The sequence below is a fragment of the Tupaia chinensis genome, unplaced genomic scaffold, assembly GCF_000334495.1.
Source record: "Tupaia chinensis unplaced genomic scaffold, TupChi_1.0 Scaffold000215_1, whole genome shotgun sequence".
Classification (NCBI taxonomy): domain Eukaryota; kingdom Metazoa; phylum Chordata; class Mammalia; order Scandentia; family Tupaiidae; genus Tupaia; species Tupaia belangeri.
The window spans coordinates 3,879,265-3,884,874 of NW_006159690.1; the positions used below are offsets into that span (position 1 = coordinate 3,879,265).

Here is a 5,610-nt window from a genome sequence, read left to right on the forward strand (position 1 = left end):
AAGTTCCAACCAGCCCTGCTCTGGAATCTTCTCATGGCTCCACTCACTCCCTTGGCTTCGAATTCTCATGACCTACCATCTCCATTGGGTTATCTGTCTTGACCTTTGGGAGGCTGTTGTTTTTTTTTTTTTTCAAGAACCCATTCTCCTTCTGGCTATAAATTGTGCATTGAGCATCCTTCTCTCAATAGTAGGTGACTGTTTTTCTCTATCTATGCTCACCTACCCTTTTTTCCACCTCCCATACATACTTTCCAGCTTTCCTGTAAATGCTTATCCTAGCCCTGTCCTTGACCTTCATCTGTGGCTTGGCCCATAGCTATGATGTAACATCGACTGCTGAAGTTTGCCAGGACCACAACATACTGGAAGGAATTCTCTTGCCACATAAGAGATCAACCCAGTGACAGGCAAAATATACCATGAGTGCTAAGATTCAGTGTTAGTGTTTGGGTTCTTTAGAGTTTCCACATGGTTTCCCCTTGCGGGCTACATTGCATTAGTTAGTGGGTGTCCTGGAGTCATTTTGCACCAATAAGATGGGTGTTAATAAAGACTTCTTTATATATTTTAATATCCTTTTTCTGCTCTACAACATTCCACAAGCCTTGCTTATTCTCATATTATCGAGAGTCGTAACAGCTCTCTGCCTGGTAGACCAGAGATTACAATCAGCCTGTCATTTTATTTGATCTTCTTTTGTTTTCAGTTATTTTTCTACTAAAGTGCCCAAAGCCCTGCAGGCAGAAGTGCCTTCAAATTAAAATGTATTGTTAATATTCCAGACCACACACACTCGGTTCTTCATGTGGCTTGAGTTTCGCTGCTGAGATGATGGTGCATGATATTCTGATGCTGAGAAAATGTGCCCAACTCAGCCTATTTTGCAGAATTCCTTTGTTCCCTGAGGCAAGCTTGGCATAATTTTGTTAAAGGTTCAATTAGGATAACGCATATTGTTTCCCCAAGGTCACTTGAAAGTCCTTGTCAGTCAGTTCAAAGAAAGGTAAGTAAACACTTCAGAGCAGCAAAATAGCTTCAGTTTCTTGGGTGCAGGGTGGGGGTTGTATGTGCATTTATGTGTATACGAGTGTGTGTGTATGTGTGTGTGAACATGTGCCTGGGGAGAGTTGAGGGGAGATAACTAGACTTTCATGTAATGACATCATGACACAAAAACATCTAAGTGTCTTACAGGATTGACAAGGTTATTTATCGATCTAGAGACAGATACCATCACAAACATGTATCAGAAAGACATCTCAGTGCTTATTTTCATTAACCTGGTCATGTAGGTCTACAAAGGACATAGAGCAGGTTGTAAGTCATATTTCTAAAGACTGACTTCCCCATGATAAAGTACCAAGTCCCAGAACTGCCCAAGAGACAGTTGCCATCTGCCCACGCCTATTGGTGTCTGTTCCTTCACCTCTCTCCATGCTCCTCAAGAACATGAATCTTCAGGAGCAGCGATTGGCATAATGGCTATGTCGCTGGCCTCCCATGTAGTTGACTGTGGCTTTAGTCCCCCAGGCCGTGGCTTAGGTCCCCGAGCCAGTGGCTTAAACTCACACTGGGTGCATCGTGCATGCGCAAGATCCCGAGAGGAGAATAGAAGAGAAGGGATTGCAACATGGCCATCCCCCCAGGGGGTGATTTCTCGCTTTTTGTCTCTCTGTCTCTCTCTCTCTTTCTGGCCAGCACACACATCCTATAGCAAAAGCTTCTAAAACAAACAAACAACAACAAATAAAAAACCACTAATCTTCAAATCTGGACCACGTGCTTGCTCCAGGTTGCTCTGTTGTAGGTTGGGTGGTCTACACCCTCTCTCTGGATACATCCATGTGTTCTCACCTCTGAGCCGAGAGTGCTTGCCAGTTATTACCCTTCACGGATTAGCTCTTTTTCTTCCTTTCCACTCAGCCAAAGCGTAGTTGTCTCTCAATATCAAATTCACACCACAAAGCTTCAATTCTAAGTTCCAAAATGATAGAAGCCGTGTCTGTTTTATTTCCAGTGACATATTCAATGCCTGACATATGATCAATCTCCAAAAAATATTTGTTGAGTGCAAATCAAAGTGAATGATAAAGATGTGCTAAGAAATCAGGGGTATTTAACAACAGGTAGGGCTGAGCCTTGCCCCGAATCACCAGTCCAGCTCTCATTTTCATCTGCTCCCTTGCTGTGGATCAGCTCCACCTCAGTGCCAGCAATCCTCTTCAGCTCTGCGGGTGATACAAAGTTAAATCAGCCTTGAGCCTCCTCCTTCAGAAACCTGCACTCTAGACAGGGAAATCAGATAAGCACGTCAATACCGGGAATGCAAGGTTGAAAGTGACACAAGCCAACAGAGAAAATCTAGGAAAGATGAGAGGAGGAAAGAGATTCATTATGTAAGAGGATGTTTAAATGAACCTTTGCTGTCTCACTCTGCGGACAACCAGGTAGATGCCAAGTCTCCACAGGGACACCTCCCGAGAGTAAGGTGCCCGCCCATTTATAGGAGGTGTGCCAGGGACCCGCCTTAAGGCACAGAGGCACAGCCAGTGCGGGAGAATGTCTCTCGAGGGAACTGTCAGACTGTGGATGCCGTCCCCTCCCACTGATACTATGGGATCTTTCTTTCACCTCAAGCCAAGTGAGGGAGCTATAAGGACTCCCTGGAAGTTTGGGGAACTGGAGAACTCGTGCACTAACCTCATCTGTTTTTTGGTTTGTTTTAGAGAAAGAGAGAGATTTTTGCTCTTGGGTGTTTGTGCTCACCAGAAAGAGAGGGAGACGGAAAACAAGGAATCAGCCCCAGAGTTGGGGGGTATGGCCATGCCACAATCCCTTCTCCTCCATTCTCTCCTCAGGATTTTGGCCACACACACACACACCCACATGTGTTTGTGCGGTGTGACTTTTAAACCAGCAGATCGAGGACTTGAACCACAGTCAACCATGTGGGAGTCCAGCACCTTAACCTCTACAACCGCCTGCTGGCCCCATTTTCTTTATGTTTTAAGATATTTGTTTCACATAGTTTTAACTTCTATTATAAAATGTATATATGCTTGTGATTTTTGAATCTTCAGTTAGCCTGTATATCATTATAAATTATTCCTCTTCACCTCTACCAATACTTCTTATTAGAGGTTTAATTTTTCTTATGTTAATGTAGTCATACCAGCTTTCTTAGACTTAGTATTTTCATGGTATGTTTTTTTCAGTCTCTTTCAAATTATCTGTGTTTTTATATTTAAAATGCACATCTGGTAAACAACATTAAGTTGGGTTTTCTGATTTTATTTAACCTAGTCATCTTTATCATATACTTGAAATGTTCATTCATTTACATTCGATAAAACGATTGATTTCCTATTTTCTTTGTGACCTTTTCTTTATGTATCAATTTACTAGAGATGTCTTGCCAAATTTTCAAATATTTAGAGCTATTTTAGTTATTTTTTGTTATTAGTTTTAAATTTAATTTTTTTGTCTTTTTTTTTATTCTTTCGGCATTCTGTACACTGACATAGAGGTAAAAGAAAATGACTGAAATTTAAGTGTCAAAGAACTTTTTACAATTAAATCCACAGCTATATACATTTATCTTACATGTCAGTTAAAGACTCACCAACTATAACAAAACAGGACAAATTACATCACGAAAGAACCAAAGAGTAGAAAAGAATTTAATAAAAAAATATATCCTTGGGAACCAGCAGTTAATGTAATGGCTGTCGCTGGACTCCCACGTAGTCGACCGCGGTTCGCGTCCCAGACCCGGTGGCTTAGAACTCACGCCCGGCATGTATACGTGCGTGCCCAAGATCCCAAGAGGAGAATGGAGGAGAAGGAATTGCGGCATGACCATGCCCCCTGGGGAGTGATTTCTTGCTTTCTGTCTCTATGTTTCTCTCTCTCTGTCTTCTCTGGCGGGCGAGCGCATGCACCCTATAGCAAAAACCTCTCAAAAAAAAAAATATATATATATCCAACTATGAAAACAATTGCTCTCTTGGTGTCTTCACATCCTTCTCCTCTGTGTACTCATGTACAACACGCTGTTCCCACGGATGAACGCGTCCCGTACTTATTCTTCAGCTGCCCGTTCACGTACTCTTCAGTCTGCTCCAGGGCTATGTTCATGTAGCCGTCCGAGCCAGCCAGGACCCCTCGATAATCCACTCCAGAATTTAACTGGCTGCCCGATGATTTGCTTCAAAAAGTCACTGGGGGTTTGCTTCCGCAGACTCATTGTAACAATCCTCGAAGCCGGGCTCAGAACCCTCACTCCCCGCACACAAGCCCCTTAAATTTAATTCTTAAATTTGAGTTTAAATTTTGCTTTTTGTTTTCTATTTATCTTGTTTTGATTATTTTTCCTATTTTCCATCTTATTTTAGTAGTTGAGTATGTTTTCGTATTTTATTTTAACTACTTTATTGATGGTTTTTAGCTATACCTCTTTGTATGACTTTTATGCATCATGTGCCTTACAACAGTATAAATTTATTCACTCCTTTCTCCTCCTTTTGTCATTATTATTATTATACAGTTTTATTATTACAAATGTTATAAAATTCTACAATGCATAATTATTACTTTTGCTTTAAAACTTATACCTGTGCTTAAAGGAATTAGAGGCAAAAAAAAAAAAACCCTCTATATATCCATGAATGTATCATTTATAGTGCTCTTCGATTTTTAATGTAGATCCAAATTTTCATCCTGCCATTTCTTTCAGCCTCAAGGACTTCCTTCAAAATTTCTTTCTTCTTCTTTTTTTTTTTCTAAAGAGGTTTTTGCTACAAGGTGTGTGTGCTTGCCAGAGATAGAGGAAGAAAAAGAGAAATCACCCGCCAAGGGGGATGACCATGTCGCAGTCCCTTCTCCTCCATTCTCCTCTTGGGATTTTGGTCACGCACGCAAATGCGGCCAGCATGAGTTTTAAGCTGCTGGGTCTGGGACTTGAATTGCAGTTGACTACATGGGAGCCAAGTGACATAACCATTACCCCATCTGCTGGTCCCCAGTATTTCTTTTAGTAAATATCAGCAGGGGAAAAAAATCATCTCAGCATTTTTCATCTATAAAATATTTATTTTGGAGACCAGCAGTTAGCTTAATGGCTATGTCACTGGACTCCCATGTAGTCGACCGCGGTTCATATCGTGGGCGACAAACGCACGCGGGGCGCGTGTGCGCACATGCCCAAGATCCCGAGAGCAGAATGGAGGAGAATGGATTGCAGCATGGCCATGCCCCCTGGGGGGTGATTTCTCTCTTTCTGTCTCTCTCTGTCTGGCGAGCGCACGTGCCCTATAGCAAAACCCTCTCAACAAAAATTTTTTTTAATTTATTTTTTATGCATTTTTGAAGAATATCTTTACTGGATATAGAATGCTAAGTTAAAGAATTTTTTATTTCACCACTTTATAAATGCCATATTAGGAGCTGACAGGTGATATGGTGGTTAATGTGCTGGATTCCCTCATGGCCAACTATGGCTCACGTCCCAGACCTGGTGGCTTGCTTTCTCATTTTCTCTCTCTGGTCAAACTAAAAAATAATAAATTAAATTAAATTCTTTTTTTAAATGCCATACTGTTATATTTT

The 5,610-nt window shown here is 41.3% G+C and overlaps 1 pseudogene; it reads right to left on the reverse strand.

Moving 5' to 3' along the window:
- Window positions 1-4,018: 4,018 nt before the first annotated feature.
- On the reverse strand, window positions 4,019-4,272 carry LOC102468696 (U6 snRNA-associated Sm-like protein LSm6 pseudogene; annotated as a pseudogene).
- Between the last annotated feature and the right edge of the window lie 1,338 nt (window positions 4,273-5,610).